The following is a 24288-nucleotide window of genomic DNA, read 5'->3' as shown; positions in this document are numbered from 1 at the left end:
AGGTCCCTAATAGAAAATGAATTCACAAATACAAAATAAATGGCTTGCAGATATTACTCAACATTACATGATCTTGCTTAGATCATGCAGAATTTCATTTCCTAGAAAACTCCATTATCCTAGCTGGAAACAACAGAAACAGGAAGCTTGAATGTCTGTAGATTATCATTCTGATAAAGGAAATGTGTGGGGCCTTAGCCATTAAACTCATAAAAGAAATAACTTAGGTAATAATTATGGTGTCAAAAATATATTCAAAGGGATAGTAAAGGTAGACATGAAGCACCAAAGTACTGGTCCAATCCTCAGTCTTCTAGATAGATCTTTTTGCATAGTTCCTGCTGTTCAAAAGAAAGAAAAAGCAGGAGTCCCTGAGGATATGTACAGACATTCAGGGACATTAGAGGGAAGGTCGATCAAGTTAAAAACAGCCACCCAATCTAAGGTAAGTCAGGATGGTGGGGGCTAGCAGAGGGACTTGGAGGGATCAGGGGAGCTATCAGGGCCTGCAGGGGGACAATCAGGGCAGTAAATTGGTGGGATCAGTGGGCTAGCAGGGATCATGGAGGGGCTTGGGGTAGCAACCAAGGGTCATGGGGCTGTGGTTGTTGGCTAAAAGCTAAGATGCTTTTGAGCAATTAGGGGGGCAAGTGGGTCCACAGGGGGGTTAATGGGGTCCAGAAGGGTTTGATGGGATTAGGGGAGCTATCAGGGTTTGCAGTGGTGCTTCAGGTCTCCCCCCTGAGACCAGGGGTTACTTTTAGCTTCCCATCTTTCCCCCCAGACAAACAACCCTCACCCTTGTAAAGCTACCACCCCAACCTCACCTGCTTCTTCCCCCAACCCCAACTTACTTTGATCAGCTCCCACCACTGGCAAATGCCAGTAAAACCAGCACTGGAAGCAGTTTGCAGGATTAGAGGTTGGGCAGGCTCAGGGGGGCTGGCTGGTTCATGGTGGGTTTGTCCATTTGGGGAAGCAGCCAGGGATAAAAATAGCATAGTGCCAGGGCACCAGGTAGGAATAGTCAAGCCCTAGGGCTGGGACCAGCATATGGGCTTTCCCAGCCCTGAAGTTGCACTAGGAACTGTACAAGATTTCGACAAGATCTGTCTCATTGGACCTGATCTAAGATAGACTACATCTAAGATACAGTTAATTTAGATCAGGCCGGCCATTTTTAAAGTGATCAAACCTTCCTGAACTTCTGTACAGTTTGCACTTATTTTGACCTAACTAAGGATCTGAATGTAAAGTCCACATCTGGGCAAACAAAGTTAGATTGGGTGGCCATTTTTAGCATGATTTAACCTCCCCTTAGCCTCCCCAAATATCTATACCTAGCCTGCATGTAAAATAACTCCAGGTAGCATAGCAGAAGTATAGAAAGCCCTGCCTGCTCCTCCTTACTCCAGCATACTGCAGGGAGGAGAACAACTGGCCTGGGGCAGGGATGGGCAGGCTGTGCTCTACATGTTATGGATTAGTTGCTGTCAGGGGAGCAGTGGCGGAGAGGCTGTTGAAGCTGGCATAATTTACAGTAGCATGCTTGAACCTGAAAATGCTTGGAAGCTAGTCTGAGGCATGCATCTCACCCATGCATTGTGGAGGGGTTCCACTTGGCAGCTAAGAGCTGCAATGTATATTTCTCTAATAAGGAAAGTGTTTTGCATGTTTAGGTTTTGGAGTAAAATGACTAAAGTTATTAGTTATTGCTGATTAGATAAATTACTAATGTGAGTTGCTGAAGTTACCCCAACCTGCATCATTATCTTGTGTATTAGTGCAGTAATAAATGTGAATTTAAATTTTTACAAGGTGACAGGCACATTCTCATTTTCATGAATACTATTAAAAAGGGATTTCTTCATATACAATACTCCTTGAATTCCTTAGTTACAAAGAAGACAAGCAGAGTACCAAAACAGTATGTACCAAAAGGACAAACTAATGTAAGTCCTTGTCCTAACAGACTGTCAATACCATTTCTTGTTCTTTGATGTATAGTTGTCCCTTAAACTCTGACAGAGCTAATTTATTTGACTAGGTATATTTTAAATAATTTCTATGATCATTCCTCCAATTCCAGCAGTCATTTTTTTAATATAGTCTCTGTAAAAGTGGTGGTTCAATGGAACATTTTGCATGCATACATAAACTCTGATTCATGATTTTACACATGTATATTATTATTTGCATCCATACTAGCAGAACAAGACCTACTATCACCTTCTTTGTGCTAAAAGTCTACTAAACTGAAAACTAGGACTTATTTATAACATACCTACAGTATAGCAAATGTTCTCTCCACCTTCCTTGCAAATGAACATGAAAATAACCAGTGTACAATCAAGGTAGTATTTCAACAACATAGGAGGTTCAACACTAAAACTGTCTAATAATTTTTTATTGAGCATAGTCAATAATACGAGCAAGTAAGTGCTGATTAAACTTCACAAGTATCTTAGGTAAGTGGAAACACTAGAACTAAGGGATGTGTTACTCTTTAAATAACAGGTAAACACTAAGTACATTAAGGTCATTTATCTGGTTTAAGGGGGAAAGAAAGGGAGCACTGTGAACACAGCTGCCTTAAAACATTTCCTTGTCTTTAGAAAAAAAATTGTCCTTTAAGAGTTTACAGTAAGTTGTAAGGAATGGGAGATGTCAAGCAAAAGCAAAAAATCCTTTATGAAACTGTGACAACTGGCACGAAGTCAAGACAACTAAAGTGATGAGGATATTTCTTAAGAGGACTCCCTGCTCTCATAGTGTCTCTTGTGATTAGAGAGCCTAACTTGATAACAAGTAAGGCCCTGATTTTAAATTTCTAAACCTGATCAGAGAAGGTCAATCCAGCTTCAAATTGTCATTCTTTTATCTATTCAAAGGAATGCTTTTCCTTATCTCATTGAGTGCAGCTCCTTCATATGAAATTCCCTAAGGCCTCAGCCCCTATCAACAATCATGTTCTACTGTTGCAATAAAATATTTCGTATAATGCCTGTTAAACATGTTTTTCTTTCAGTTCTGTCTGGCAGAGGGAAAGTAATGAATATGTTTGACAAAATATAGGGGATATTTTTGTTCCATTTATTACTGTATTATTAGTATTATTAGTACAGTCCAGGCAGCATTTTTTCTCAGGAATATATTCTCATTTTATTTCATAACATTTAGCCTGTTCTTGTTTTCCTTTCATTCAGAAATACTCACTAATACCTTATTTCCCAGTTAGTCCTTTTTAGTGTTCTATGCAAGGAGTCATCAACATACATCCCACAGTCTATATCTGGCCCATAGAGCCACTGGACCCAACCTGGATCTCCCCCTGGCTACTGCTGGGGGGCAGAACAAGGCGGGAGCAAATCGACTCCCAAGAGGGAGCATATATAGACATGCTCCCCAAGTACGTTTACTGTGCAGTAGTTTTACTGTGCAGTAAGTCTACTTTGAATTAATAGCACTTGCAGATGCAGACATTAGGCCCAATTTCAAGCCAAATAACTTTTGTACCCACAGTTATTCCACATTTAGATGCCTAAGTCTCGCTTTAATTCTGACTGCCTAACTGTGGAATGGGAAACTTAACTCTGGAACTTTAAATGGGTCGGGGAACCATCCAGCCCTGAAAAAAGATTTCCCTCCCAGTAGAGTTCTCAGCAATAATTAACTAGTCCATGTCAAATATCTCATGTAAATTCATGTGACATTCTGCTTTAATTTGGCTACCACTGTAGGCAAGATTAAAGGTCATGATATGATTCTGATAATGGGAGATAGAGTTAAAAGTAAACATGGTCAACAAAGGATCACACAGCACATGCTGAGGCCACATCAGGATCAAGGAACTGACAAAGGGATGTAGGGGTCCCAGGTGATATAGCAGTGTGAGGCTGGAGCAAACGGTAAGAAATTGCGGTGTGATGAACAATGGGTTTATAGAGAAACTAAATAGTGCCAGTACAGACATGCATACTGTTACATAGAGTTGGCCCAATGGGACCAAACTAGAAATTAGATTGACTAACTGTTATCAGTAAAAGGCAGATATGGTCACTATTGGATGTGTGTGGGAGTGCCAAGCATAGCAGTAATTATGAGTTATGTAATGAAGAAGATTAAGATAAAATCTAAGAGAAAATGGATGCAACTAGAGGCCAATTTTACCCTGATCTTTGTTAAGTTAGCTTTAAAAGGAAGGCATATAAAGTAACAATAGCAGGGTTATTCAGGCCCATCAATTAGTGCTGGTCCAGAAATCTCAATACGGTTTGAACTGAGGGCAGTAATTAGCTGAGGTAGTCTAAAGATAGACTGAAGACAAGGTAGGATGGTACCGTAAACATTAGTGATCAGTGGCTTGTGGTCATGCTGCTCTTGCTGGCCACCTACTGGCAGAGGGGTAACAACATGAATGGCTGCGCCGCTCCTCTTTTGATCTGGGTTAATCAGACAGGACAATCAGGACCACCTCAAATAAGATATCCATTTATAGCTCATGATGCCATTTTCTACATCTAGCAAGGAAATGATAAAGCAATATATCAGAATAAAGTTATTAGAAAGCTAAATAAACAAGGAAAGCTGCACAAGCGATATGACAGAAGTATTGACTGTACTCATAAGTTCAGATACAAGTGTTAACAAAGTCTTAATGACAACATATTGGTGGTATTAGATAACTGGTTAAAGAAAGGAGATCCTGCTGATCCAAATAAGTGTAGAAATTGAATTTGCACTACTGCATAAGAGCACTAAGAGCACATATATGTTGCTTACTTCCCAACTCTGGGTCCATAGGTGAAAATAAAAGCTGTACTCATTTGTTCCACTTAAAGGAAACTCAAAGGCACATTGGGGACTGGCAATCAGGCCAAGCAGATAGCTTGCAACATGCCTAATACATGCCCCAAGGTCATGCTTAGGTGAGCTGTCTCCGGAGAGCCTGAAAATCATAGAATCACAAAAAATTAGGGTTGGAAGGGACCTCAGGAGGTCAACTAATCCAACCTCCTGCTCAAAGGAGGACCATCCCCCAACTAGATCATCCCACCTAAGGCTTTGTCTAGCCAAGTCAACAAAAACCTGTAGGAATGGAGATTCCACAACCTCCCTGGGTAACCTGTTTTATTACCCTCCTAGTGAGAATGTATTTCCTAATATATAACTTCAACTTCCTTTGCTGTGACTTGAGACCATTGCTCTTTGTTCTGTCATCTGCCACCAATAAGAACTGTCCAGCTCCATCCTCTTTGAACCACCATTCAGGTAGTTGAAGGCTGCTATTAAACCCCTCAGTCTTCTGTCCTCCAGTGTAAAAAAACCCAGGTCCCTCAGCCTCTCCTCATAAGTCATGTGCCCCAGCCCCCTATCCATATTCATTGCCCTCTGCTGGACTCTCTCCATTTTGTTCACATCCTTTCTATAGTGGGGACCCCAAAACTGGACATAGCACTCCAGATGTGGCCTCATCAGTGCTGAATAGATGGGAAAATCACTTCCCTTGTTATGCTGCCACCATTCCTACCAATTCATCCCAGTATGCCATTAGCCTTCTTGGCAACAAGGGCACACATATATTCAGCTTATTTTCCAATGTAACCCCAAGATCCTTTTCTATAGAATTGCTGCCTAGCCAGTCAGTCCCCAGCCTGTACTGATGCATGGGATGGCACTGGTATGATCAGGTCGTCTCCAATGTAGGCAGGGTCATGCCAGTCTAATTCTCAAATTCAGGTGTATGTCACATGGGGTAAGTGGTAGACACTGTCTGGTTTGAGGAGGAATTTTTATACACATGGATTTAAGCTCTTCTTGCTTAGGTCCTCAAAAATATTGTATTGGAATCAATGGGAGTTAGGCACATAAATATCTTTGTGTATTTGGACCTCAAGTTTTAAAATGGGACTTAGGCTTCTACATTACTAAGGTACTTCTGTAAATCTTATATATTGCAAAATGAGTGAATTCACTGAAACAGAGTACACAAGTAAAGAGAGCTCAAACAAACTCTTTCATTGAAATCAGTGCAACCACAGTGAAGTCAATGAGTTGCACAAATACATATATTCTCAACAGAATTTGGAGAGACATTACAATAAAATATGAATAGATGGAAGACATAAAATATCTGGCTCAACTTTAAATTGCATATGTTCCCTCTTAATCCTTCAAGTGCTCCTCAGTAAAATCAGGTGGTATCATATGCCCAGCAGGATGAGGGACATAACCATGACTGTTTTCTTTAAAATCTTGTAGATTAGTTTTCAGTTCACTAGAGTGAGCAGTTAGTAGCATTAAGCAAAGACAGACACAAAGGCTGCATCCAGACAAACGTGCAAAGCTTCGGTCACTGATTCAATTTGGTGGAGATTCAGCCCAATTCGGCAGCTGAATCTCTGAATCAGAATCAAATTGGGAGACCCTTTAATCTTTCCAAATCAAATCAGAACCCGCCGAATCGATTCAGAGGGATTCGGAGAGATTCAGCAATTTGGACATAGACACAGGTTTGTTTTTTCTACATGCCTCAAGGTACCAGGCAGCTCATGAACAATGAGATGGTGGGGTGAATGGAGCAGCCCAAAGGAGCATAGAGAAGTCCCCAGTGCGATCGGTGGTGGACCCAGAAGTGGATCAGAAGCACTTCCAGTTCACTTCCAGGTCCGCTGCTGAGCGTGCGGGGGACGGCCCCCCCGGCTCGGCGACTGGTGCCTCCTGGGTCTGGGGGGATACCCAGGGTCCCCCACGGCCAATCATCAAGCCAGGAGACTGTAGAAGGGGCCCTGCATGCTTGGTGGCAGACCAGGAAGTGGACCAGAAAGGACTGGAAGCATTTCCGACTCATTTCCAGGTCTGCTGCAAGCACACCCCCACCCACCCCCCCATTCCTGTGGGACGCTCCATCCACTCCAACATCTCAGCATTCACGAGCTGCACCTGGTACCTCGAGGTATGTAGGAAAAACATTTAAAGCTGTGTCTATGGCTAAATTACTGCTTTTCCAAATCAGAATCAAATCTTCAGATTCAACCTAATCAATTTGGAACGGTGATCCAAATCAACAAATCAAATCGCTGTCCCCCGAACCAGGCTGAATCCAAATCAAATACGGCCCACTTTGCACACCCTTAGTGGCCATGCGGTAAGTGGCGCCGCAGATATATCTGCAGCACCACATATCACACGTTCAATTGTTCTCCACGCTGAAAAGGAGCAGCACAGGGGGGTTGACCCAGGGAATATCCAGGGGTCAAAAAAACCCATGGAAAATAAAGCGGAGTAGTGTACACAGGGGCTACTCAGAACTGGAGACTGGCCAACCAGAGGCACATTCTGGCTGCCAGCCAGGCTCTGCACAGCAGGATTGCCACTCATGCAGCCCCAAGAGGCCCCCAGGACCCTAGGTACAACTGCTGGGGACAGTCCAATGCTAGCCCCAGCTTCCCATACCCCACCCAGGGTAACCTGCCAACTGCCAGAGGGCATGTGGCAGAAGAGTTCACCAGAGACAACTAGCGACGGCACAAGGTGCGACCCTGCTAATTGTCCCCAGGGAACCAAACATCTATGCACATGTGGATGTGGCCAAAGAGGGCAGGTACTTTGACCCTACAGTGTTTAAAATATAAATTTACTTCTGCTTTAATGATAAATCATTTTAGTCATTATCACATACCACGTGAAAAATATTGTTAAGCTTCATCCTGTGTTTGTATATTACCATACCAGCAGCCACTTATAGTGACCCATTATCACTAATTATTCCTTTTGATTCTATATGACTCTAATATGATGTTAGAATAGGTAGCATCAGTAAGACAGAGTGAACATTGAAGACCTTGGGCTATTCATGCTTGATTTCTCTCCAGTCTACCATTGATTCAAGTTGATATTCAAATTCTAAGGCTAAGAACATAGCAAAAATAGACTATTCACCAATTTCTACAGTAACATTTCACTGCATGTGAATCAGCAACAATGCAAAGTGAAGTACAGAGGCCTGGCTACAGGATGGCTTTATGAACAATTAGGACAAAGGAAAAAGTAAGGCAAACATCATAGTGTCCTTTTCTCTTTTAATGTATACACCATTTCAAAATTCTGTAGCATAATTATATTACAATTACACCTTCTGGAAGAAGCAAAAATGTGAAAACCTCCAGGTTCTCCATAGCTCCTACCTGTCAGTGTTTGAATTTATGTCTGTTCCAGTGCCTCCCTTGAGCATTAGCAGAAGAACAACCTGTCTTATATATTTTTTCTGGATGTAAATGTCAGCTTTATCACCAAGCAGGACATATGGCAGCAAGTTCTGGAAATAGTGACCTATTCCATTATGAAGTCAAATCTGCTGCTGAAATTAGAACTCATAGCACCACAAGGCAGGGGTCAGCACACATGGGGAAGTAAGTCAGTGCATCCACCAGTTGTTTACCTCTTTTGGCAAAATGTGTTTCTTAAGCTTTCCTTTAAATTGCCAGTATAGAAATTGTTCTGAAATGCTTATAGCTTGGGATGTAGCTGAAGTAAAAACATTAATTCCAAGGCAACTTCCACAAGCCAAAAATTTTCCTCATTTTGATGCAATTGTGTATTTGGAGTCTGCCTTGAATTAAAGGGGCAAGGCATTAAGGGGGCACCACACTAGGAAATTCAAGTCAGATTCAGTGTCCTCCTTAGTTTCCCCATTGCTTCAGAAGGAAACAATTTGTGACTGCTCAGTAGCCACAGCAGATGAACCTGCTGCAAGGCCTTGGACAGCACAGCTGACTTGACATAGGACAGTAGTGTAACTAGGAGTGGGCAAGTAGGGTAGGCACCAGAATGCAGCCAGTGAGGGTGCCCTGCCCCTCCGAACTTTGAACTTTCCATGTGGCAGCTCTACGCCAGGTGCGCTGGGTGTGAGATGGGTGTGGGGGTGCACAGCAACAGCAGCGGCATTGGTGCTGGACAAAGGCTTGCTCCCAGGGCAAACCACTGCTGGGAAGGAGTTGCTAGTTGACCCTCTTGCCCTGCTTATTATTATTATTATTATTTGCCACAGCAATTCATCTTTTAAATTGCTGCTCAACAGACTTTTCATCAACAGCTTCCACATTAATGCTAGCAATAGCAGCATGCCCTGTTACAACACAGCCAGCCACTGCCCTTAGCCCATGTGTCACCACTGCCCAGGGCACAGAACTACCCAGTTATGCCTCTGACCCAGGAGAAAACATCAGTGAAGGCTTGCCTCCATCCACCACCTGACTACCAGCTGAAGGTTGCTCTAGCCAGCAGTACTGCAGCCTTTAATTGTCTGCGCAGATTTTGAGTTTTAGCATTATACTTTATATCAGGTTTTCTTTTTATTGAAAAAAAACTAAGAAAAAACATGCCTTGAAGTAAATTATCCAGCAGTGTATAAGGGGTTATCAGGAAAAGAACTGTGGATAAAAGGATGAAAGCAGTTAGGTTAATATATCTATCCTACATTGATCAATTATTCATTTGGTTTCACCTACAATAGTAACTTCCCTTGTCAAGAGCTAAAATTACAAATCTTGTGCTTCTTCAGTGCACAAAGCCTCTGTGTGTGCAGCACTGCCACATATGCAAGACAATACTTGCTAGCCAAGCACTGAAGATGCTATTAACCTATTCCATCACAGAGACTCAGTCCTGTCCTGGAGTGTGCAGAGTATACCCTATGACACCATTTCTCAACCCATGGGTTGTGATCCAAAGGAGGGTTGAAAGAATATATGAAAAGGTCGTGAACAAACTTTAAACAATGGATCAACACACTTTATACCTGGATTATCCTTTAAAAGAGAAAAATGTGGGAAACTACAGGTTTTCCCCTGCAGGCTGGCAGAGCTCCAGCCTGCAAGGGACTGCTTGGTGCTGGGGGGAGTGGGGCGAGGGCAATCAGACAGGGGATACCACATGCATGTGTGCACGCATACGTGCATGTGGCACCCAGGCAGTGTAGAGAGCAGCACCCACAGTTCCCTACAGGTAAGTCTATGTGGGGGGGGGGGGAAAGAGGGAGAGGGGAGCATAGATGATGAGTCAGGGGGCAGGGGAGCACAGATGACACTGCCTACCTCCTCACCTTCTCTCCAGGGTAAAGCCATACCCTGAGGGGAGCTGTGGCAAGGCCATGACAGCAGGGTAGAGCCATGGCACAGAGCATGAGCAGCTGACAGCAAGAGAAGGTGAGAGCAGTGTGGCCCCCAGTGTTACTCATCATGCTGCTGCTGGTGTGGCTGGCGTGGGGATTCTGGTAGCAGTGGCAGTGTCGCAGGGCACCTTGGTGCCCTGCTCCTAGAGAGGGGAAACTGCCAGGGAGAGAGAGCCCTGGCAGGGAATAACGAGCACGGCTGTGGGTTGCCTGGGGCAACCAGGAAGTCAGCTGACTGGAAAGGGCAGGGCCTGGCCCTCATAAGGCCCAGGGCTGAGGCCAGGCTAGCAGTCCCCTGCCAGCAGCCAGAGGGGCAGGGGCAGGGGCAGGGGCAGGGGCAGGGGCAGGGGCAGGGGCAGGGGCAGGGGCAGGGGCAGGGGCTCGGGCTCGGGCTCGGGCTCGGGCTCGGGCTCGGGCTCCTGGAGTTAGGATGCAAGGAGAAGCCTAACAGCAAGTACAGCTTGATCAGAGTTGAGCAATGTTGTTATAGCCAGAGGGCATATGTTTGAGTTATAGCCAGGAGGCTCGAGTTTGTGTTGTTATGTATTACACCAGTGGCTAGGGTGAGGCTATTAGGGGTTGGAGGAGGCCTCATAAAGGGACCCACAGTGGCGTGGGGACCCCAGCACCAGTGAGGGCACAGTATCCTCATAAAGGGACCCACAGTGGCGTGGGGACCCCGGCGCCAGTGAGGGCGCAGTATCCTCATAAAGAGACCCACAGTGGCGTGGGGACCCCGGCGCCAGTGAGGGCGCAGTATCCTTAAAGGGGCCTCACAGCGGAGTGTGAGGACCCCGGCGCCCAGGAGGGCACAGCATACGGGGTGTATAGACCCCAGCCCTAGAGAGGGGCACTTTTGAGAAGCCCAGGCATGGGCGTGGTGAGCCCCAGAGAGGGGACCATATTTAGTAGCCCAAGTTGGGCACGGCGAGCCCCAGAAGGGGGGGGGGGGGTCGCACTTCTGAGAAGCCTCAGTGCGGGTGTGGCAAGCCCCAGAGAAGGGATATTACTGAGAAGCCCCAGGGCGGGCGTGGCGAGCCCCTGTGGAAGGCATAGTACTGTGATAAACCCCGGAGAAGGGCGGAGTACTGCGGTAAACCCTGGTGAGAGGGGGTAGTGGTGCGGTGAGCCCTGGAGAAAGGGGGTAGCAGTGTGGTGGGCCCGAGAGACATGTGGCTCAACCAGGAAGTCCCAGAGTGGGCACAGAAGTCCCCAGGAAAAGGGCGGCTTCACAGGGAAGGCCCCAGAGAGGGACGACACTCCCGAGAAGGACCCTGAGAGGGGCAACACTCTCGAGAAGGCCCAGAGTGGGCATAGAGAGCCCTAGAAAAAGGGCAGCATTAGAGAGAGAGCCCCAAGAGAGGGGCAGTATTCTAGAGAAGACCCAGAGTGGGCACGAAGAGCCCCAGAGAGCAGGCGAGTGTACAGAGGGGGCCCCAGAGAGCGGGCGAGTGTACAGAGGGGGCCCGAGAGGCAGGCAGTATATGTATACAGACAGACCAACATCCAGTCCAACTGCGAGGCTTGGGGCGTGGTATCAGGGGTGGTTGGAGCCACGCGTAGCCCATAAGACTAGGGTGCCCCGGGAGCACCCATCATACAGGGAGACCCCCGGACAGTCCGGGAAACCACGGGGACGGAGGTCCCAACTAGCCGTGCCCAAGGAGACGTAAGGCAGCCTCCCAACCTTATCTAACAGCAAAGACGTGGCGGGCGAGAAACCGAGGGTGCCCTTGGGCCGACTTGGCATGGAAGAGGGGGCCTTAAGGAGATCACAGCCCTCCTGTAGGACCCCGCTGTGACAGGCAGCAATGAGTCTTGCTACTCCGCTCTGCTCTCCCATGCTGAGTCACACCCACTGAGCCACAGAGGTAGCTCCTGCCTGTGCCAGTCCAGCCAGGCTGCAGCCCCGTGCCCATTGTGGGTGCAGAAATCTGAAGGGGCACCCCCTACCCCACCCCACACACCCATCCCCTGCCCTTCACACTGCTGGTCTGGGGACTCGGGACAAAGGTCAGCGGGTCAGGAGTAAAGGGCAACAGCAGAGCTGGGGGTTGCGGGCTGTAGGTTGGGAGTGTGGGGCACCAGCAGGGTTAGGGGGCAGTTTTCTACTTAAACTATTTACAGGGTCAGGACTGGCCATTAATGTTTACAAATGAGTCCTGGTACAAAAAAAATGGTTAAAAACCATTGCCCTATGAGATATTGAGCCGTTTAAGTGCCTTGAAGGCTCAGATTTGCAAAATAAGGCCAAAGTTTTAGGGGACAATATACATATATAAATAAGCACATATACTCCATTGAGCATAAATCTGATTTTTGCTGTGCTTCTGTTTTTTCCATGCAGTATTAAATACATTTCCAGATTGGGATTGTTCCCTCTTAAAAATGTGTGTATTATGCATTGCCATATCTCATCTGATTTTTTTTTCATTAAAATGGCTTTGCACTTCATGGCATTTCTACTGCTATACCAACACAGGGATCTTCAGATTTTTAGATACTGGCCTCTACTTTTGTGGATGCAAAAAAAAGACATTTAGTTATTATTTTTAAAAATGGAGATCCAATTAACAACTGGCTGGAAAGATAACAAACGTACTGAGTTATATTTTTTTATCTCCAGTACCATCACTGATTGCATTAAACACTAGAAATGAGCCTAGTTCTGGGAATACTGTTTGTTTCTAACAAGGCAAAAACTGAAGCTAAAATACCCCTCCCTTTTTCCTGCTAAGATTAGGTAGTGAGTCATAGATTAATAAAACTGGGAAGCATAGTAAAGTAAATCATTTTTTTTAAATGGGGATGATATTCTTCCCTAAAACTCTGAAGCTCAGCCCTGATCAGCTGCAGCTCCCAGTGCAATTTATGCAAGTTACTGATTCCCACCACCAGCTGATTTTTCTATACATTTAAGGCCAAATGTTGAATAATGCTGAACACTTGCAACCTCAATGAAGCTATTAAGCATATGTTAGAATATGACCTTTAAATAAGGTGGTCATATATCCCGGTTGGGCCGTGACCTTCCCGGATTTCATAGGCCAACACAGTGTCCTGGCCAGCGTGTGGAAATTAAAGCACAAGTCCTGGATTGGTGCCATCCTGCCCTCACAGGCCTGATCTGGCTCCTCCTAAGCAGTGGCTGGAGGCAGGATGGTGGCTAAGCTGAACACTGGTTCTCCTGCCTGGGGCAGGGATTGGCCAGGGCAGGACAGGCGATGGGAGGGGGCTAGGGTTGGGGCCCAGGCACGTGCATGGGCTGGGATGATTGCCTGCCACTGGCAGCCTTGTGCCCTGCTGTTGTGGCCACTGCTGAGGCCCAAACTGTGCGTGATGGCCCTAGGCAGCTGCCAGGGGTTGGGGGGAGGTGCTGTGTGGCTGCACAGTGCAGGTTGGTGGAGCCTGGGGGGTGCCACATAGGGGTTGCTCCCAGCCAGATCCAGCTTCTGCATGTGGGGGATGGAGCCTGGCTGCAGGCCTTCACGCTGTCCCACCCAACCCCATTGTGTCCCACCCAACCCCACTGGGACCCACGGAGTCAGAGGTACGTGGCTGAGTGTAGCACCCCGAATCCCAGATTTCCTTACCCCCTCCTTCAAAATCATCTGGTCACCTTATCTTTAAACAATCTGAAAGAGCAAAAAAAAAGAGCATCAACATGAATGTAGCCACTGCAGCTTTTTCAGAAAGAATCATGACTTTCACACAATCCAAATGTATTTTTCAGTATTATGACAGTGTTCCTTCTTTTATGTTACCACTTCCTTTTTGTCCTAAATGCCATCAAAAATATCAGCACTAAGCCCAAACATTTTTAAAGACAATTTTTCTAAACAAGAAAACAAGTATAGTTTATCCCTCAGATTAAGATTAACAAAACTAAGTATTGAAATAAAGTTTTTTTTAACTGAAGAACTCTGACTGACTCTTCAGGTGCAATAAAAATTTGATATTTGCACCCACTCAGAAATACATATATAATAACCTTGGAATGCAAGTTTATTGAAAGCAAAGTAGTACAGTCAAAACTTTACTCCATGAAAGTTAACAATCCCCAAAAGCCCTTATATCTTTTCCAACAAAATATGCATTTCAGAAGGTTATTTACTTTAGAACAAGCTACTCTGAAATATGATTGGTAGATACCCTCCAGGAATTTTCTAATGTGAATATTCTAAGACTGCCATTGGACTAAATTAAAATATATGATTTTTTTAAAAATAGCTACTACAAAGCTTTTGATATGGAGTAAAACATATTGCTTCTATAATGGACATAACTATTAACCAGCACTTTAATAATCTGTTGTCTGCCGATGTGAAACACAAACTACCAGGCTTCAGAGCAAAAGGAAACAGAAAGCTCCTAGACAACATTGGAGTATGGCTAGTATTTTACGATGAAACCTATGTACCTCTGCCTTCACAGATATTTAGGACATGTAAGCAGTCATGTATTTATAATTACTTGCTGAGAAAAATTCAAAATTATTACTTCAGTTCTCTATGAAACTTAAGGTGGTTCCTCCTCCTTCCTGTATTTTCTGGGAGAGGTTAGTTCTTTTTTCATTTACACTTTTATATTTTATCTCCATTTGTATCCTTGGATTACATTTGATTTACTATAGTGTAAATGAAAAAATACTCAAACTCATATATTCTAAATGAACAGTTAGAGTGTTTCACATAACCCAGTTCTGCAGGTAACTGAATGGTATTTGATTAACTGATATTTTACACAAGTGAGAGCACTTATATACAGAGCCAGCCTTAGGGGTGGGCTACGTGGGTGACTGCTGGGGGCACCTTAGTTGGAGGGCGACAGGGGGCACCAAACATAAATGTACACACACACACACACACACACACACACACACACACACACACACACAAGTCAGATGTGGCCAGTGCAAGTGGTAGCTGCCAGCACTGCCCATCCGCCTGCATGCACACCCTTGAGCATTCATTCCTCCCAGGACAGAATGGCCTTGTGCTGCAGTGGGCAGAGCCCACCCATGGCCAGCTATGGCAGGATGCCATGGGCAAAGGGGCCACCTGCACATGTTGTCCTGCACACACATTATGCATGTGTATCCATTATGGCTAGGGACAGACATTACACAGAAACCAGCTTAAGTGATCAGAAACTGGTTTAAACCTGTAACAGAAGAGACATTCAGTGCACATAAACCAATTTGTAAATGGCCGAAATTAGTTTGACATAAACCTGGTTGAATGTAATATCAGACTTAACTGATTTGGCTCAAACCGGTTTATGCAATGTCTCCCAGACCCCTTTCTGGTTTAAGTTAAATCAGAGATCCCTAGCATCCCAGCACGCTGTCTGGGCAGGGCTCTCTGCACCACAACAAGGCTGGTCCCTCCCCTCTGCTCTCTAGCCCGAGCAGGGGTGGGGTGTGGCCAGATGCAAGCCTGCCATGGTGCCTAAGCCAAATTCATTCCTACATCAACTCTCCCCCCCAGTGGCAAACCCTGCAGACCACAGCTGGGGTTTCCCAGCACCAACTACACATTCACAGCTTTCCTGTAGTCAGGCAGAGACTGAGTTAATTCCTCCCTCTGTCAAGTTTGTTTGCAACCAGGCAGGGGATTAATTCCACAGCGGTCCCAAAGTCAGGGAGAAAGGCAAGACCTGCATCTGTGAGCCCAGAGCTAAGACCTGCAGGACCAGACTGAGAGGTGGGAAGTGTTGGCAAAGACCTGACAATCATCACACATATGTGCTGGAGATGGAGTAAGGGAAGGTGCAGACAGCTTCTGGCTGGAAGTTGCAGATCAAAGAATGCAGAGAGCTACATTTACATTATAAAGCAGAACCTGTAAAACCTAAACAAAGCCATTCTGAAAGCCTGGCTGTAAGGAGACACTCTGCCCTCAGGATTAGTAAGATTTATGCAAGGCTTTCTCTTGTCCTGTGTGTCCTGCTAGCCCCGGCTAGTACCTGGCCATGTCCCCTGCCAGTGGCAACCTTGGAAGGCATCTCTCTTCCCTCCCCTTTGGTAGTGGCTGGCAGGCATGCTCTAACACCCCCTGGGCTTCTGGCTTGAGCCACTGCAGGCATGTGCCTACATTTCCTTTTTTAACAGAGAATGTCTGTCCAGTTATTAATCAGTTTAAGCTGTACAGCTTCAACTAACCTCCAAAGAGTGAATCAATTCAGGCTCTGGTGCATGTACAAGCACACACAAGTGCACACATGTGCAAACACACTTCAAGCCTCTTCCTGTAGCCAGTCTACATCCCGCTACATAAACATGCACACAATGGTGTGTCCTGCACTCCTGCCTGCCTGCCTCTGCCTGCAGCAGCATCGCTGACTTAGTGGCAGGGGGGTACCAAAATAGTTGTTCACCTAAGGCACCATTTTCCCAAAGACCAGCTCTGCTTGTATATCAAAACCATGTTCATCCTCTAAGTCATTATAGATGAGTTGGACAAAATTGGAAAGACAAAAAGTCAGAACTCCAGATATCATAAACTGGCACAGACTATTTGAAATCATTGCCCATTGTGTCTCTAGCTAGCCTCCATAAATAGGAAACCTCCATAAAAGACACACTTTCATACACATGCTTGATTTTTGTTATATTTTTGTTCAACTTTTCATTAAGGGCCAGTGACATTATATGAATTACTAGGTTGGTTTCTTAAGTAATGCTTAAAAATTAAAACTGATCCATTAACAGAAAAACACATTATGAACATTTCTTTTAAATTTAGCTTCCAATTTGGCCAAAATTTTATTTTACAACCAGCTCTAGTTAAAATAACTTCACTATATTTATGCCACCATTCTGAACTAATACAACATTTATATTGTTGCTACAAATATTATTCTACAAAAGATTGGCAAATTCAGCTCATTTGCTTGAATTTATACTGCTCTTCATTTTCTTCACTGGTGTTCTTGAAGTCTCAGCTAATTAACTTAGTCTGAAGCTATGATGTTCTTACTGAAGCATATACTCCACTTGTGCTCTTGCAATTTCCTTGGCCTAAGCTGGCTGCAGTAATTTTATCCCTTTGTCTCTGGTACATTTCTCTGACTCATTCACAAGAATGTGGCCCATAGCCCAGACTCACAGGAGCAGCACTGATCCCACCGCCTCCCAAAAATCAGACATACCCTTTTTCAGAACTGGAACCATGTAGATTCTGGGTTTCACAAGTTAATGTTTCAGAGACAGAAGTGTCACACAGAACAGATTTCACAGCTTTCTAAAACAGGTTCTAAACAGATCTAGCCAAAATAATAAAGTGCATACAAATTTCCCTTCCTCAGTTTCCCTACTACTCTGGAGCATCCTTTGGGCAAAGGTCCTTTACCCAAAGGATGCTCCAGAGTAGTAAGGAAACTCTAATGCCCTTTAGAATGTCCCGGCTCTCTCTCTTCAGGAACATGGTTGTCTTGAATCATGGAGCATCTCTCATTTCATTGTTAGTTGCTTTGACCAAGGCTGATCCTACTTCAAAAACATACTCCTCCCTTCCAGCCCCAATACTTCCTGTGTGGCTTTGAGTCTCTCCAAATTTCATATCCCCCTAACATCTAGTTACTTTGTTCTGCTTCTGGTAATTGTCCATTTTCCATTGGTCAAACTGCTTTCCTGACTAAGGGAATACACATTTTTCAGACAGAATAGAGTTACTCTTCCTTGAATCTTCATTGTTCTTCATCTGGCAGAGATGTGCTATAGACACTATCAGCAAAATGTGAATTTCTCATCTACAGAGAGACACTATGATAGACCAGCTTCATAATAATAGCTTTGTAACATCAATCAGGATTAATAAATTGTACATAGAAACATCAGCCAAACCACACTAGGTGGTTTGCCACCCTAGCCAAACCACCTTCATTTTTCTATTAAATGACTTTTTGACAGAAAAATTAAGGTTCCATATAATGATTTTTAAACTGGACAACCTCCATGGAAAACAATTATTTTCTTAGAATTGTTTTTGATTTTTCACTAGGTTGCTCATCCCAAAGCAAAATATTTAAGTGCAACATTAAATATTTTCCTACAATATCACATTTCCTCACTGGATTTGTAGTTTAGGTACCAGTGCCTCCATTCTCTCTAGTGGGCTGGGCTCCTTGGCCAGACTGAATCTCTGATGATACAATACATCTCCCTGTGAGTTACACTATAAGGCAATGCAGCACCAAAGGGAAATCTAATTAGAGCTGATAGAAAGCTTTAATTTAGCTTCAGCAGGGGGAAAAAAATCATATTTCAACATTTCTCTCTGGCCTAAATCAGGAAAGAGTTGAAAGAAAAATCTTAGTTTGGAAAGGGTAAAACAGCTGCTTTGGCATTTTATATTGTAAAACAAAATATTTCACCATTTGCAAATTAAAAATTTTCATTTGTATTCTACTTCAGGGGAAAAATATTGAAAGACTGGAATTTCCTGCAGGATAGAAATTCCAGCTTTTGCTCAGGTCTAGCAAGAGGTGTAGCAGCATAGCTATGTGCCTGGGATAGCCACACAACAGTGCCCATAGCTGCTGCCCTGGTCACCACCTCTCACCCAATTCAGTTACACTACTGGTTCTAGCAACAGCTAAAATTGTTTTCCTGTGAAATTATAGCTGGGTTTCTAAATCTCATTAGTACTGCAGTGACCCTTTTGTTATGCAAATAACAAATTAATCTTAATCTGTTTGTGCTGCCATTAGACTGACTACATTTCTATTCAAGGTTCTGAACACCGAACATGCAGATATTTGTGGCCTACGGGCCCAAGTTTTCAACAAACTAGGCTTGCTAAACTGACATATGTAATAATAACTGAAAGTAATTGTTTCTCAGTGATGTCCTGATAATATCACTTCACAACACAGAAGAAAGTGAAAGTATTCTACCAATGTTGTAATTCTTATCTTGAATCTCCATTTAATGGGATAGCCACTTCCCCAGTCTATTTCTTCATGTAAAACAATCTATTTAGTACTTCTGGACTCCTGAGACACTATAAACCATGGATTGCATTTTTTTCTTTGTATTGCATTTCTCCCCTCTCAGTTTATGTTCCCCTAAGAAGTGCAGCTAAAGCTACATGTGTAGAGATTAAAGGCAGGTCTACTGTGGTTTACAGACATCAAAAGCCATGAGCAATACACGACTGGAGTAGATTGCATGGTCTGGCTTTCCTTAGCATAAAAAACCTCTCATTATTATTCTTGTTGCAAGTGCTTTATACTGTTTTCATAGTGATTTTAGATGCCCATCAGAGGTGATAAGTACTGTCTCCCAGGAGGATATTAGTGTTTTAATTCATATGGAGATGGAGGGGCTCTGCCCAGAGGCCCTGATTGCTGCTTCTGCAGCTGGTGAGTGTGGAGCTTTTTCTTTTTTTTAAAGTGCCAGTAGGCTGGGGCCAAGCAGGGGATAAAGCCAGGCAAGGTAGCCATGGGAGCTTCTCCTGTACCTCTCCCCGGCCAATCTGAATCACCAACTCTCTCCGAAACAGCACCAAATCTTCTGAAGCTGATTCAGCTGAATCAATTCAGGACAGTGATCCAAATCTCCAAATCAAATCACTGTCCTCCAAATCAGCCAAATCCGAATCGAATACTTCCCTATTCACACAAGTCTATAGGGTAGTGATAGTGAGTTCTAGTAGTAACTGGACAGTTAGAGCTGAATTTAGCAGACTCCAGTGGGGATTTCTGATACAGATTGCTGCTTAGAACCGCAGTAGAACATTGAGGAACTATCCCAATCAATTACATGTCCAGCCTGCCACCATGACTGTTCCTGAACACAGTCCTTCTATCATGCAGCCTCTTTCTCTCTGCAAAGTTCTAAAAAGAGCTTTTGCTTCTTCTTAATTAGGAAATCTCCTGCCCTTGCTTGAAATAAAATATCTTTCTAAAAATCATTTATATGTTAACAAAGTACTTTAAAAATACAGTCCCTGGCTATGGACAGATGTTACTTTTAACTGGTCTATAAGGTGAAGGAGGGATTGTTATTGGGTAGTGTATATAAGTGGTTAGGTTGTAATTATCTTACTTGTTCCTGTAGCCATGCAATTGAGTTAACTCACTGTAAATTTAACCCTGAATGAAACACAGGGTACATGCAGATGTTCTACTTAGATCAGGGACAAGCAAAATATGGCCCATGGGTCAGGTCCGGTCTGCCAGGCAATTCTATCCATAAACCCTTTGTAAGCCCTGGCCCTGGGCTGCCCCTCTGCAAGCCACCTCCATGCAGGAGGTGCGGCCTTGACTGCCAAGCAACAACCCTACAACCCAAACCTGACCTGACCCATCCTAGCCCCGGCTAGGGAGTGCTAGTGATAAGAAGCCTCTGCCTGACTACTCCATGGCTGTTCCCAGCTCTCCTTGCCTGTGAGAATGGGAATTCAAGTAAGGGCCAAACTAGGCCAGGAACTTCCACTGGGGGAAAGGGGGTGGGAGCACGAGGATCTGCATGCTATGGGACCAGGCTGGGCTGGCCCCTTATACTGCAGCAATGCAGGAACTGTGCACCATGGGGCCAGGTGGGGCTGGCCCCACATGCTGCCACCATGTTCAGCTAGGGACTTGGGTGGGAGCTGCATATTATTGGTCCAGGTGGGGCTTACTGCACATGCTGCCACCACCTGCAGCCAGCGACTGGGGTGGGAGCATGGGGAACTGCATGCTATGGGGCCAGGTGGGGCTGGCCCCACTTGCTGACAATACATGCAGCTCCAGGGACATGCACATTCCAGGGACTCTAAGGATGCACCACCCCACACGCATGCATGCACACACACATGCACACACCCTCCCATGCACCCCATTCCCTACCATACCCCCAAACACACCTACATCCTTCCATAGCCCCCTCATACTCCTACCCCTCCACCATACCCATACAAACCCCACACCCTCCCACACACCCCAACCAGCCACATAAATCACACCCATCCCCCCACATCCCTACACACTCCTCAACCACACCCCCACAAATACATGCCCTTGCCCCCCCACACACAATATACAAGAATAAGACTGTATTTTGAGCTATATTTTTGTATATAAAATTAAAATTAGTTATAGTAGATGTTTGATTTATGTAGTATATGATTTTTTTCTGTTTTCTAGATGGCAACCTCCCCCACCTTTGCAAAAGAAGTACCTCCAGGGCAAGAGGAAGGACTTCTGGTGCCAAAAGTCAGGGGTTAGGGATGGGACTTCCAGTCCCAAGATGGCAACCAGGGGGCAGGGCACCTATCAAGGGGTGGGGCTACCCTTACAGCCCTCATCAGCTCACCAAAACTTGTTAAGATGCCCACCAGCCTAATTGCCCATCCCTGACTTAGATGAGCCTAACTAGAATTAGGCAAATCTAACTGCTGATCTGTACAGATGTTTGGAGAAGTTACATCAGACAAAGAAGGGCCAGTCCAATCTAATTTAATTCATCTGAGAAGGTGCCCTAAATTAGATTGGAAAGAGGTTAATCCAATTCTACCTGTTTGGAGTAAACCATATGAACAGAGATAGGGTCCTAGGAATGTCTATACATACCAAGGGTTAGGTTGCAACAGTTTTGTTATGCTTATATTAACCAGAGAAGCATGCAGACACAACAGCAACATTGTATAGTTACTGATTAACCAAGCGCTTTCATAATCACACAGGGGTCAGTTCCAATGTGTATGGTTGTTCACTGTTATTCTATAAATGAATGGTATTTAGGGGCAGAAATACTGTTTCAGGATATGGAAAAAGACCTAGGGATGTGGAAAAAAAGGGGGAAGGTCTTTGAAGTGAAGAGGTGCAGAAGGGACTAAAAGCAAAGCAGAAAAAGAGTACTGTATAATAGCATAGAGAATGCCAGATTCTACAGAAATAAACAGAAACATACACCAGTCTCTCAGGGCTAAGGAAATATAAACAGAGAGATGCACAGGGGAGAGATTAATCCAAGGTGTAGTTTTATACTTTCATAGATTTCTCTTTTTCCCTTTATAGAATTGTAAAGCAGAAGCCTTGTGTAGCAACAAGCACTGACTTTTTGCCTCACTCAACCCTTTTTCTGTTTTTACCCTTCCTTTCTCCAGTGCATTCTGGAAAAAAAAATCTCCATATTCAGCACTTCAACAAGTAAAATAATAAATTACTTTCAAGTATCCATCATGCCAAATTGGTAGTATTCCCCTCCCCCCACCCCTCAGACTGCAGTGTCACCTCAGCAGCAGTTTTCATATTCCTGTGCCACTGACTTTGCTGCAATGTTTTTATACAGATGGCACTATTAAAGTAGGGCCATTTTCTCAATACATTAAAAAAAATGAGAATTTTATTCTTCCCAAGTATTTGTCTTTACCCCTATCATAAGAGGTTAAGATACCACTTTCAGGACCATTTGAGTATTCATAACTGGATCAGTGTTTGCATGAACAGAGAAAGATTGTTTTTCATGCATGTTGTAAATGTTGTATTCCATTGCCTACTGTCTATTTCAAACCATGAAGCATCAGTTTTTAATCAGAGGGAGTTTTTTAGCAGCTGCTCTAACTAGAACAAAGTTGTAGTTTGGTTACCACACACAAACATAAGGAAATTCTTTCTAGTGCTCTTATAACTGATTTAACATTTGCAGTGAGGCTGGTTAATTTTTTTTCATCAAGCCTGCCTTTTGAGAGATTTTGACTAAATAAAACATTTTGCAAAAACTGTCTGCTTTCCATGGAAAATATTGACTTTTTATTCAAATACCCCAAATTCAAAATTTCTTGGTCAATAACCCCGCAAAAATTTAGCTGAAACACAAGTATTCAGAAATACTGCCACGGGGCTGAAGTACAGGCATATTATTCCACAATCTCTGGGTATGTCTACATGTGCATTAGATCCAGGAGCAGCTTACTCATGAGTAAATTACTCATGAGTAAATGCTCCTAGGCAGGCATCTGCACATGTAGGGAAGTGGTAGCAGATTTGCTGCTAATAGCAGCAAACTGCTTTTGCTTCCTGGGACCCTGCAATGGGCCCCTGCTGGCACCAGTGGGAGCTCTAGGCTCCCCCTGGGTGCTAGCTCAGGGGCTGAGAGGAAGCACAAGGCCAGGAGCCATTGTTCTGGCTGTCTCCAGGCCAGAACTGAGACATTGCTCTCTGCCCCCAGGAGGCTCCCTGCTGTTGGGGCAGGGACAATGTCCCCCTGTCTCATCAGTAGCGAGCTCCCAGGCCCAGCTCCCTGATTGGTGCATAGGACTTAGAAAGAACTGCAGGGGAGGGGCACAGGCCCCCTGCCCTAATCCACCAGTGGGGCAGCTAGTAGTGAGCCCCAGCTGGGTGGAGAATCCCTTATCTCCCAGTGCCAGCTCTGTGACAGCAGGGCTGGTGCTAGGAGGTCCTTATATAGGATCTCTCCTGATCGTGATCTCAGCACTTGGGGCTCCCTGCTGCCAGGGCAGAGGGACATAGTCCCCACCCGGAATTTCATGGCAGAACCTGCCCTGGCAACAGGCTGCTCCCGGGGGCAGTAAGCAATCTCCCACCCCCTGGTGGCTGGCTGACTGGGAGTAGATTTGATCTCGGTCAGGCATCTACATGAGTGCTACTGCACGATAACTACTCACAAGTAAATTTGTTACTTGCACATACTGTGCAGTAAACTACACTACTTCACAGTAAAGCATCTCGTGTGGTTACACCCTCTGTCAAGCAGCCACCCCAACCAGACTACAAATTTTCCCACATGAGTTTACTTAGTGCTGTCTTAGGGATGTTATCACTTGTATCAGTTTGTAACAACCCCTTTGGGAACTTTAAGTCACGGGGGACTGCTAGAGTGCAAGATTCTCCAAATAAGCCCTTTTCTGCCCCTTGAATAACACATTCCATTGGGGACCTGGAAAGAATGTGTATAGCAGCATTTGCCACTCAAATTCTCACAAAGGGCCTCTTTAAGTCCCTTTAGTCATTCAGTGTGGTATGACTAGTATGAGCTAGACTGGAGTGCAATGATTAAAAAGAAGCAAACAAAATTATAAAAGCTTCATTATAACAATCCCAGCACCAGCTCGAGAAATCTCTCTGCCTGGGTCTGAAGTAGCTAGTCCATTTAAAATCTCATGATC

At 44.6% G+C, this 24288-nt stretch overlaps 1 long non-coding RNA gene across 8 annotated transcripts in view; it reads right to left on the bottom strand.

The window, feature by feature from the left end:
- The window catches only part of LOC109285533 (hypothetical protein), a 246556-nt gene that overhangs the window by 85917 nt on the left and 136351 nt on the right, over positions 1-24288 (bottom strand). For 5 of the 8 annotated variants that reach the window (XR_009463387.1, XR_009463393.1, XR_009463390.1 and 2 more), the window contains one exon: positions 13765-13806. The exons of the other annotated variants lie outside the window; for them this stretch is intronic. This is a non-coding gene — a long non-coding RNA (hypothetical protein). The remainder of the gene's footprint in view (positions 1-13764; positions 13807-24288) is intronic. 8 annotated transcript variants of the gene reach the window in all.

The sequence above is a fragment of the Alligator mississippiensis genome, chromosome 1 (assembly GCF_030867095.1).
Source record: "Alligator mississippiensis isolate rAllMis1 chromosome 1, rAllMis1, whole genome shotgun sequence".
NCBI classification, from domain to species: domain Eukaryota; kingdom Metazoa; phylum Chordata; order Crocodylia; family Alligatoridae; genus Alligator; species Alligator mississippiensis.
This window is presented reverse-complemented; position numbering and strand designations above follow the sequence as displayed.